The 12,305-nt window shown below is 50.6% G+C and overlaps 1 protein-coding gene across 1 annotated transcript in view; it reads left to right on the top strand.

Moving 5' to 3' along the window:
- The window catches only part of LOC122365728 (bicaudal D-related protein homolog), a 53,003-nt gene that overhangs the window by 33,771 nt on the left and 6,927 nt on the right, over nt 1-12,305 (top strand). Inside the window, exon 2 of the mRNA XM_043337226.1 lies at nt 11,651-11,754. The gene's annotated coding sequence lies outside the window, so the exon portion shown is untranslated. The remainder of the gene's footprint in view (nt 1-11,650; nt 11,755-12,305) is intronic.

The following is a 12,305-nucleotide window of genomic DNA, read 5'->3' as shown; positions in this document are numbered from 1 at the left end:
AACCAAACTTAATCGTAACAGGTGGGATGCTTTGCAAAGTACTTTTTGTGCCATGAACGATGAGCTGTGTCTTAGAATGGTTAATTTTCATCCTGTTGGAGCTAAACCAGTCGGCGAGAGCACCAAGGTGGTTCTCCATGGTAGCAATGAGCTCAGGTAAGTGGCTCTTTTTACCGCGTACAGCGATTTGCACGTCATCAGCGTACTGAATGATGGTTGCATCAGAAGCATGTAGAGCCAGGTCGTTGCAGAAAATTGAAAACAAAATTGGACCCAGAGCTGTACCCTGATACACACCCATCGTGATGGGCAGTGAATCGGAGCAGACCAGCTGGCCGTCCGCACCGCGATACTGCACCTGCTGACTGTGATCAGAAAGATACGATTCAAACCATGTGGTGTCAATGTTGTATAACTTGAGCTTAGCAAGTAGGAGATCATGGTCAACTAAATCAAAGCCCTTCGACAGATCACACAGAACAACAAGTACGATCTCAGAAGCGTCCATAGCCGAAAGAATAAAATCTGACAGAACGGTGAGAGCTGTCTCAGTGGAGTGGAGCTTTCGGTAACCGTGTTGGGTAGCCGACCAAAGTCGATGTTCATCAAAATATTCACTGAGTTGCAAATAAACAATGCGCTCAACGATCTTGATATTTGCCTATATTTAGCAGAATGAATGATTTAGCAGAAGGATAGCCTATGCAATTTTTGTAATTGTGCAAAATCATAGTCACGGAAGCACTTTGAGACGTTCGAAATTGAGGCAAACACGTTTGTAACATTTTCCCTCATCAGTAGTAATGAAGTTTTCCTGTACCTACCTAGCTGCGTTTCAGCGCCTCTGGGTTCTGGGAAACGAATATCACTCACGCTTCTATCGTGGGAGATTTTCGTACATCCACTGCAGTCCATATTTACGCTCCATTTATAATCGTAATTCTCAAGGTATGAAAGCAAGGAATTATGTCGTTTCATTCTGCTAAACCAAGTGCGACACATTCAATGACACCCTGATTGAAATGTCATGGACATTTGACGGTCGATTTCGTCCTTGCATCATTGAGCGCCACGAAAAAAATATTACAATGTTGCACATGAACCCGGTAAAAGCTACACCTACGACAGCGCTAGAATATGCGTCAAATCTTTCTATAGCAAGGGCACGGAAATGGACAGCTCTACGGCAGATGTTTTCCGATTTCCAAGAAACTCACATCAAACGATGTCCCGTCACAGGAAAGGAAACCGATCATTCATTTTACAGGACGTTACAGTCTAATTGTGTTCTCCTTTGCACGACCTTTCACCAATATTCGTAATTAAGCTCTCTAAGCCGTGTTTCGGCGGCAGTGTTCTCTGTTCGGGAAAGTCACAGTGCCGCAGCACTGTGCAGCATTGTTTGGGTCGTGCAATCGGCCACAGTCCGTGTTCGACCTTGTCCGTTTTTATCGTGCTCTCCTACTGTCCCACCAGCTTGTATGGCTTGCATGTTTGGTTCGTTGACACGACAAGTGCACAATGTTTTCACGTCTGCGGGCGACAGTGACCAGTTTGGGAAAAAGCTGAGCATGCATCATGCATGACTCACAGGTGACAAAGAGGTTTCAATATGACATCAAGTATTTTTGTATTACGAATAATAACGCAAACATGACGTGCTAGGGTGTTTTGGACCATGAACATCTATAGTAAATACAAATATAATATTTAATACAAAACTTTTAGTTTCTGGTAGTTAGACAGAGACTCATAATAGGTAAGCATGGATGACCTGCTGCGTAAGAAAATTGTTAAAAAGGCGTTTTTAACTATGACCTAATGCCATTCAAATTAGCCAGCAACCGTTCACAAAATACGAACGGTTCAACCATGGATATTTAACGACGTAGGCGCTTTCACTAACGGCCGCTCACCTATGCTTTGCATAAAAGTCTGAGTAAATGCCACATAGCATAGCGTCTTATTAACTTCGTAAGCCGACCCGACCGTGAGTCAGTGAGTTCGTGAGTCGACGTATAAGTCGGTTCGGTCGACTCGAACCCCGAACTAAGCGAGTAAGCCTCGGACCAGCTAGGCTAGGACAAACTGGCCAACCAAACTCCTGCTGCCTCCCACACCTATTTCCGGTGTCCGCCTCCTCCCCCTCCCTGGTTACCGCCGCTCCCCAGTTCGGACCGTGTCCGTCCGTCCGTCCGTCCACCGTCACGCGTTCCATTCACACGAACCGCTACGTTTCGCTGACCGGCCCGCCCAGGGCTGGTCCCATGGGCTCCGTCCGGCGCCGATCGCCCCGTTCTCACGAGCCACCACCGGACGACGCCGCGTGCACGCCCCCAGTGCACCGTGCACGCTGCATCCGTGCACGCTCACAGGGGTCGCTGGAGCGGTCAGTATGAGCTGGTGTCCATGAACTGCTAGCGCTGACAGGGTCCCACCGACCCCGCTGAGCCAGGTATTGCGCCCCGCGGCGGGTGCAGTGGTTCGGTCAGCAGCGGCGAGATGTGGGGAGGGAGGGAGGGTGGGGGCTAGGGCGGTGACATTTTCCGGGGTGACTGTGGCGTGTAATAGGGTGTTGACCTCCACGGCTGACTCTGCATGCTGAATCCTAGCTGCTGCAGTCTGACTAAGCTTTTGCTTGATTACGTTTTCCTAAGGTCGCATTCGATATGCCAACAGAAAAGGGATAACATATCAACGTGGGATATAGAAGTAATTTGACCAGAGTATCGACATATTTTCTCAGTGAATCAATCACGTTCGCGATGATCCCTCAAATGTCCGCCTGTCTTAGGTCACCAAAGGTGGCTTTCACTACAACACTCCATGTGAAAGGTTAAACGGCAGTGGCTATAGAAAGCCGACCGAGGAAAGGGCGCACATGTCTCCGATGATATCAGCGGCACTATCCTGGTAACAAGTGGAAAATGTCACGCCCGGCGACTCATATATCAATGAAACAGGTTCGACGGAGTGGGCGACATGCAACAAACGCACGTAGAACGCCGATTAGCCGGCCGACAACGCGCTGCTGTTACTTGTGGAGCCGCGTGGGAGTGACATTGGCCGTGGCGTGCCGTTTGAAGCAGGCGAATTTCATCGAACTTATTTAGCGATGGTGATGGCAGGTGACCTTTGAAGAAGAGGATCCGATCGGCGATCTGTGACGCTCAACCGCAACTGCGCACGTGTTTTCCTCGATTCAACGCTTAGGCTCTTTATCATGACGCATCCACGAAAAATACCCAGAAGCATATCTGCGCTATTTACCGTCTTCAATTTTTCATGATTTCGCTTGAATGCCTCTACTTGAAATGCCACATGAACCATATAAAATGTATGATCACGATACACACTGAGTCACTGACCATACTTCAATCAGCGCCAACACCATCGGCACACATCACAAAAACCCAATCCATATCACCCAAAAAGCCCCTATACCACAGCCGAACACACACAGTACCGCATCGGTCGACTCATCACGAGTCAGACCTTTCGTGACCAGCCGGCGGCGGTGACGGCTTCGAGTTCTGTTGTCCCGTCCGCCGGGTCGATGCCACGCCACTGACTCATGTGGTCCTGTGTTACCGGGGTCGGTCGGCCGGGCCGGGCCGGAACACCACATGGGGCGGAGGGGAATATGGGTGAACGGGATGGAATGTGCGGCGCTGGTTATCTGGGTCGGGACAGGGCGGGACGGGACGGGGTTTGACGGGTTCGGTAGAGTAGAGCCAGAGTGATATGTTTCAGAAGGGATGGGGCGGATAGGATGGGTGGTTACTGGCTACGGTAAGGTAAAAACATGGTGGTATGTTTTGGAAGGGGAGGGACGGAGTGCGGTGTGAGGCGGGGCGGACGGGCAGGGTAGCGGCGCGATGGAATGTTTTGGGAGAGGGTCGGGCCGGATTGGAGCGATGGGGGATGAAGTGAACGGGCCTGTGGTTTATCCAGGGCCGGACGTCCGGTCCATGATGTGGTGTGGTGTAACCGGGCCCCGACAGGACCGGCTGAGGGAACTGGTCCCAACAAAGCAGCAATACCACGGTAGCATCATGTCTAACCGGATTCGCTTCCAGAAGCGGCAGTCGAGTTTTGCAACATCGGCTGTCGGTGAGTGTCGGCGTATTAGCAGCGAGCTCAACTGCCGGTGTAACGCAATCTTCGGCGGACTTGCACTGAACCTTGTCGTGCTCCATCATAATTACAGAACGTGGTTAGCCGGCGCCGCCATGAATACACCATCTCATTTGTCATTTGAGCCAAGATAATCAAGCTAACAATGCTGGCACTCAATTAGCATTCCATCACCACCTTTGAGGTCCTACACCCAGACGTTGCGACGTATCACTTCCGAGTTCCTATTAGGAAACGCCAGTGAGTGGCCCAGGTTTCCTACTATCATATTTCCAATAAATCACATCTAAAATCCCATTCGATACAGCCGCAGTTCGCAATCATCAATCACGAATCCAATCCAATCTCAGATCACTGCGCGCGCTGGAACCCGGAACCGTTCGGTGTCGGAGCGCACGAGACAATTTCCGGCAGACGCTCCTTTTCAACAAAGCAGCTGTTGTCGGTTACGGTAGCTAAGATAGGGCGATGGCGATTGACGAACGGTGAGCGGGTGCGATTAGTGTCTGAAGGCGGTGAATGGTGGACAGCGGAAAGTGAACAGTAGATATTGGGCGGTGAAACTGAACAGTGAACGGCGCGCGAGATGATGAACAAAGGACGGTGGTAGGTGGATGTTTGACGGTGGTCAGCGGACGGTGGACAATGGACAGTGATCGGTGGACGGCGGACGGTGGAGACTGCATGTGGACTCTAAACGGTGGGAGGCGGAGATTGGACGGGGGATGGTGGAGATTGGACCGCGGTGGGCGGCACCAAGAGACGCTGGAGAGAGACCTGCTTTGGGGTGCGGTCAGAGGCGTGGTTACCCAAATTGTGTGGTGACAGACCGCGGCGTCCTAATTATGGGTTCCTAATTAGAAAGGGTGGCCAAAGAAACGAGTTCTGTGACCGAGAAACAAGCGTTCTGTTAATCTTTCATTGATGTTTCCCTTTCCTTTATGAAAATAGCATAGCTAACAATGCGTAACATAATTAATTATGCGTAACTAACAATGCGTAACGAAAGCAACAAGAAAAAAAATCATTGATAACGTGCACGGTCAATGGTCATTTAACCAGTTACAAATGTTATAGGTTTATGTCGTTTAGAGCGATGTCATGCCTACATTTAATCAAACGAAGACGGATGTAATCAATCACTAGCCTTCACCCAATTACTTTAATTGAATGACCTTACCGCATGAATCTCACAATCTAACCGAACTATGTCATCAAATGTCTCATTCCCCCGGCTGACACACCAGCCAATAAGTCGACCTGCGCGGTCCGGCCGTGTTTGATCAAATCACGAGCTCCGTTGTCCACTCAGTGAAGTTGACGACAGTCGTGCCCCAAATCGATCACGAACTGAAGTTTGATCTGATGGAGCTGCTCTCAACCACAAAGCGAGGAAATAGCTTGTGCGGGGTGGGAAGAACACGGTAGGTGTTGGGGTAGTTCGTGATCAAGGTTTTCGATGATAACATTCTATCTTCCCATCTGCATTTTATCTTTGTCTAACATTAACACCTGAGCATTGCTCACAATGCGAATGTTGAAAAATCACTGAGCGAGAGAACTGGTCAGTGGTCGGGAAAATTGCAAAAGTATCGTCCAAATGAAATGAAAATATACATTTCCACCGATGACAAAAGCCAATCATGGCCCACCCCGTCCCTAATTTCGAAGTGACCAGCACCAAGGTCAGCTAAATCCACTGCATTGCCGGTTTTACTGTCCTTTCTGACCGAGTGGTTTTCAGGGCTAACCTAGCACGGGCCAATCCGGGTGTGTGGGTGTATGTGCTGCGGTCCATGCCACGCCATTCTGAGCCAGACAGCACAATTGTGTCGCTGGAAAACACGGGGCTGTCGTGTTCACGATACTGCCGGTTGGTTTCGAAGCTATCGCAGGGCAGATCAGGACCTGAGCGTGTCTGACCACACAGCAGCCTTTGTGGCACTACTTTTTATGTCGTTCGTACATATTCGCAAACGTCCCTTGCTACGCTGATAAGCCCTAGGCATTCAGTTTCTTAGGCTTTACTTTTGGGAAAATACAATAGATGTCGCTAGCGGTACGAGCCTGAATACACACTGCACCGCAAGGCACGCCTTAGACGCAGGCTCCGCATAGGGACGTCCATTAGTCTATATGAAGCGCGCATGGCAAACGCTATCATCACAACGTTTGATTCAATTCATTCAGTGAACAATAAATATTCATATAAGTTCTGTTAAAACACCTTGCAGGACATGCATCGTGCTCGTGGTTGCATGCGATATCGATGTCTTCTTTCACCACTTCCTGATGCCAAACAGGCTCAGCAAAAAACAATCACTATGCCACTCAAATCTTACCCATTAATCAGCGATTCGCTTCAGCTGTCACGCACGTCAACTCCAGTTTGTGCCCGATTGAATTGTTTCTCCCATCCCCGACGCGGAAGCAAAAGCCACAATTGTGATGCGCTTGTGGGACTCTGAAGGGTAACCTGCGGCTCCTGGTATGTGAGGCCGAAGGAAGGCGAGTATAATGATTGATTTCCAAAGCCAACGAACCGCGCGCGAGCCGGTGGCTGAGCACTCAGCCCAGGAGTCGCGGCGTCGCGTCCGGCGGGGACCCTCGTCACGCTCATCGCCTACGACGGTGGGGTCCTCAAACTCCGCTCCAGCGGCCAAACACAGTGCAGACAAACCATGGGGACGGTTCAGTAGGTCCAGACAAGTGGCAACTCAGACGACCTTCTGATATCGCGTCCTCTGTGGTTATACAGTGCAGTTCCGAATCCACTCGTCCATACTAACCGTAAAAAGTTAATTTCATTTCACGACTTTTCTCAAAACAATGGACAGCAGTTGTTACGGAGTTTCAACTGTCTCGAGCATTGGGGAGACGTTTCTTTCAATGTCAAACCACGGCTATTCACGGGCCCCAGATGAAGGCCGATCCATCTGTCCCCAGACCGCACACATCCTCCGGTAATAATTAGTCAAAGACGGCTCGTGTTCCGCCAGGGAGTCCACGGGTCGTTAGCGGTCGTTGTTAGTTCGGTAAGCACGCCGTGGTGGTAGGTCGAGCTAATGGACGGCGACTAATGGTGTGGAGATACGCTGAGAGGTGGCCACCGCGAGTGGACAGACCTCAGTGGACTGACCAGAGTGGACAGACCTCAGTGGACAGGGTCGTAATGGACAGAACTCAGGCGTGGCAGCACTTCGGCCTCGGGATCAGTGAAGACCAAGTAGATGTCTTCCTGTATGTGACTAGAAATGGACATGCGATGTTCACAAAAAAAGACGATTTGATATAAAACGTATGGATTATGCATGTGGTGACTTTAATTTGAAGGTCAGCGATGTATCTTCAAACGATGTTACCGAAGTTGTCCCAGAATGGTTATTGAAAAGGTTCAGCCACCCATGAACTTACTTATAGTCTCAATTATCCGCCAGCACCAGCCCCACCAGTATCACCTGTTCGGAATCCCCCTCATTTACTGCACCTACAGACCGTGACCGGAGCAAGGTCATCTCTGACACCGACTGGCCGCCGTGCTCCACTGCACTTGACCCGGGCCGCGCCACTCCCGTCTCGAGTGCGCCGCGCCCGTCTCCAGCCGAGAATATGGGCCAGTCGGGCCGCGCCACAATTGGCACAGTGGCGGCGGCACGGTCCCACGATCATCTGTGGCTGTCGGCCGGCTCGGCACCGGTGCCTCATACAGCACTCGCCAGCGGCCACCGGCCTGCCGCCGGCATGGGAGCGTGCCGCGTGCCTGAGCGGGCCGGCAGACCGGCAGGCAGCGCGCCGACCCGTATTGGCACGTGCGGCTCGAGCGCAGCAGTCGGTATGTTCTCACGACGAGTCGCGCAATGAAGCGCTCGCCGCGGAACGCCGCGCTGCGCAGCGAACGTCTCGGAACGTCGGAAACGAGCGGGAGGCGGAGAATAGAGTCGTTTGGTCGGCGGAGCGGGCGGGGATGTTGGCAGATATAAATGATGTCACAGAAGTCTGCCCACCTACCGTTGTCTCGCCCAGTCTGGTGTGTCGAAACGATTACTTCAGAGTACAGGAACTCATGAGCTTTCGTGGTAAAGACGTGCTGTCAGTTAATTCTCCAAAAGCACTGGAAGACCAGCAACGAACATTACACAAGTGCCTTCAACAAAGTCAGAGTAAAAGAATGAAACACATATAAACAGACTTAACGGAAAGGCACGAGTCGTCGAAACATATTTCAAGGTTTGTATTTTCCGATGCTGTATTTGAGACGGCCTGCGTTGCATAATTTCGAGGTCCAAGAATCAGCCTCTTTAACCCATGCGGCACGAAAATCTAAAGCACTTGCCATGAAATTTAGAACAAAGGTCGAGCTGAAACTATGGAAAGCGATGAGGTTCGTGCACCAAGCTGAAACATAATATACTACAGGGGTTGTAACTATGTTACTACGCACGGTTATGCGAGCGTAACACACGAGCTCGGCAGTGCAGATCAGATCGGCTCGTCCCTGTATAGTCCCACCTTCTCACGTTTTTTACGCAACCTCACGCCAAATCTGATCCCGAATCTCCTGCCGCCGCCGCGCTGCTCTGGGGCCCGTGTACTCCTGTCGGCGGGCGTGACACCCCCGGCACGAGCCGAGCGCGTGACGGCGCGTCACGAACCGCGCCGGGCGTCACGCGGAGCCACGTTACGCCACACAGTGACGGCGGTGACACTGGTGATGAAATATGGCACCAGAATGAATCGATGTCGCTCCAATAACGAGGTCGCGCCTGGTGGCCGACAGCTGATAACGGTGGGACGGACTTTTCACAGGTTATCGTCGATTCTGGGACGGTTAGGAGTGCCATGTGTGCGCGCCATGGGAGCGGGTTTCTCCACCGGGCTCTGACCGATTCCAGATAATAGGAAATTTCAACAAATCGACCACTTTTAGTTGTTATGCTTATATTCGTTTAACCCGCGCCCTGCTGGGGGGGTGTTTGAACACCCCCCTTGTGGTTTTTCGCGAATATCTCAAAAACGGCGGCGCATCATACATCAATTCTACACATGTTGTGAAAATTTCAGACCAAGGTCATTCAAGGTCAGGTCACCAGGTCACTTGAAGTGACATCACCTCATAAAAAGTTTCAATGTCTGTCATAGCTACACCGAGTGACCGATCGCTTTGAAACTTTCAGCGATTGCTGAGAGCAATAGCATGTACAAAATGTATATCTCAGAATTTTGATATCGATGACCTAAGGTCAGGTCAATTTTGCGACCTCCCCATTATAAGTCAATGGGAGAAAATTGAAATGCGCCTCTTTTCGACGAAAGACACTATAAACACTCCCAAACACTGAATTACAAGTGGTTTAGACACACTGAACATGGAAATGGTGTCCGTGACCCCTGTTTATGCCCTGAGGTCATCTTAGGTCACGAATGGTATCTAACAGTTTTTCGCAAATAACTTTTGATAGAGGCATGCTAGAGCGATGAAAACGCCTTAGATGTGTTCAGATCGACGATACGGATCGACTGATATGCAACATGACCCTTTCCGGTCAGGTCATGACCTTGACCTGAGGTCAAATTTTGAAGTTGACCTTTCAAGGTCAAGTTATAGTTCATTCGATGCGTCTTGACGAGAGGAACACGATGCCGGTAAAAGTAAGCTCGTACAAGGCTTGGGTCAAAAGTTATTGCAGAAAAACTGTTTCCGAAAAAATCGGCTATTTTTGCAGTTTTTGCCCCCTGCAGGCAAAACCGTTGACGTTAGGTCAAATCTGAGAGAATTACTCGGAAAGGGCGTTAATAGGGCTATCGAATGCGCTTTTCCGCGGCGCTGTAGCTCTATTGGTTCCCGAGTTATGCGTTGGCTTCTTGGAAATTGTCGACATTCGACCTGGAAATCGGCGAAATTTTGCCTTCAATGACCTCTGGTGACCTGACCTTTGACCTGACCAAAAAATTGACCGAAGTGATTTCCTCATTATTTTTGACGCTCTTTCGAACGCCGCCTTCCGCGTATCGCTACGTGGCCCAGGAGCCGAGATAGAAGGGGGGGTGTTCAAACACCCCCCCAGCAGGGCGTGGAAATCCAGGACCCCCAGCTGGGCGCGGGTTAAAGGTTTCATTTAGCGTTTCTCAAGACCGTTTTCATGATTATTGAAGAGATAACCGAAATGCTTATATTTGACACCTCTCTCTCTAGGAAAACGTTTTTTATTCGGTAGTAAAAGGCAAAACACTGATGAATATTTTTTTCTATCTCTCTCTCTCTCTCTCTCTCTCTCTCTCTCTCTCTCTCTCTCTCTCTCTCTCTCTCTCTCTCTCTCTCTCTCTCTCTCTCTCCCCCCCCCCCTCTCTCTCTCTCTCTCTCTCTCTCTCTCCCAGCCTTTATTTTCTAAACGTATTTTGTAAGACGTCTTTCAAATGATCAGCAAATAGCGACAACGAAGCTTTTATTCAATCTTTGCAGCCGTTGAATTCGCTGGTCTGTTTCTCTTTTTTTTGGTACGACCAAAAAATCTTTTTGGGTTCAACCAAATAAATCATTGGGACGGACGAAGCACAGACGCCCTTACTCAAGAGACTCATTGAGCTCCCTTCCTGCTGCGCCAGGTAATTTAGCTGCCCAGCTAGCATTGCAAATGATTTCACGGACATATCACGGCCATATGACACCAACAACAATGGCAAATGGGCTGAAAAATGGCGATCAGCTTGGGTGCCTTCATGGAAAGCTGGCTCAGGTGCCGGCCCGTTAATACGTTCTTCCATAACAAAGCGACACAATGCAACAGCTCAGAAATGGCGGAAACCGATCGAATCATCGCCGCTGTCCCTTTTCCGCCTCGCATCGTTCCGCACTTATTCCGACGGTCCATCCTTCCACAGCGATTATGGCCCTGCTTTCCTGTGCGCCAATGGTAAACTCACCGGGAAAAGATGCCGCCTCCGCTCATTAACGTCGAGTGAATTCTCAACTCGCTGTCACCCGCACATCTGGAGACCAGGGGGTGGGCGTACCACTTTCATCGCATACCTGCCCGCGCTGTGAGGATTATGAGACGGTCTACAGATGTGCAGCCATCTGGGCTGGGATTGGTGGCGACAGCTGCTCTGCCTATAGCCCGGTTCGAAAACCCCGCTCACCACACGACCAGGTGACAAACGGCTCGACAGATGCACACTGGTCGGAGATGAGGCACGGCCGGCGGTGGTGAGATGTGTTTTGTGCTCAAACGCACAGCTGTGGCGGAAGTCAAACGAGGCGAGAAGACTTGGTTCCCAAGATAGTGAAGCAGATGTAACTTTTTATTCAGGCGCCTAAGAAGGAAGGGTTGGGCCTCAAATAGGCGCCACGAGTATAAACACCAGCATTTCCGATCCAAAATGTACTGCACAATTATCCAAATCACACCATTCCGATCTCTCGATCCACCTCAACTCGGCGCCTCACACCGTCATTCACAACTGCTCTGTAACAATCTCTCCCTCTCCTGACGGCAGAATGTCTCTCGTGTTCCAGGACCTGGAGCAGGAGCGGCACACTCTCCGTCTGCGGATCTCGGCCATGGAGGGAGAGCATGAGGACGAGGTGGTCCAGCTGCAGGCCGACATCGCCGCTATCAGGTGGGGCTCAATGATAATCCAGAGGGAAGAAGGAGGGCCTCGGTCAAAATAGTTATCGAAACGGAACCATTATTAGAACTAACACGATTCAGATCCAAGTGAATGCCAACGTAAAAAATATGCCCCACCAAGGAGAGGAAAGCTAGACAAAGCTAAAAACGTGTTAGATTGCGATTGAGAGACAGCCTCTGGGCTCAACAGACCACTCATATAAAAATAACCTCTCTGTATGCCTTTACCATCTCCCATCTCGACTACAACCCATCCCGTGAACACACCCAAGTCGTGGAACTCGCAAGACGTGGAGGAGACATGATAATCGAAATGTCATCCACCGCACCCCCGGGGATAATAGAGATGGTTCGGGAGAGAAGATACTACCCTCCCCAACCTCATCTGCATCACAGACCCCACCGGCTGTCTCGACCACATCTGTCGGACAGCTCATCCAATCAGGGGGCACTCGGGTTTCTCCCGGGGTGAAATCAGAGTCCATGTGGGGCTTCTGCCGGGCGGCACACCCATCGCCCGCTGGTCTGTCCGGTTACAGC

This window comes from Amphibalanus amphitrite, unplaced genomic scaffold, assembly GCF_019059575.1.
Source record: "Amphibalanus amphitrite isolate SeventyFive unplaced genomic scaffold, NRLGWU_Aamphi_draft 000003F_arrow, whole genome shotgun sequence".
Taxonomy (NCBI): domain Eukaryota; kingdom Metazoa; phylum Arthropoda; class Thecostraca; order Balanomorpha; family Balanidae; genus Amphibalanus; species Amphibalanus amphitrite.
The sequence above is the reverse complement of the archived record's forward strand: the minus strand, read 5'-3'. Positions and strand labels throughout refer to the sequence as shown.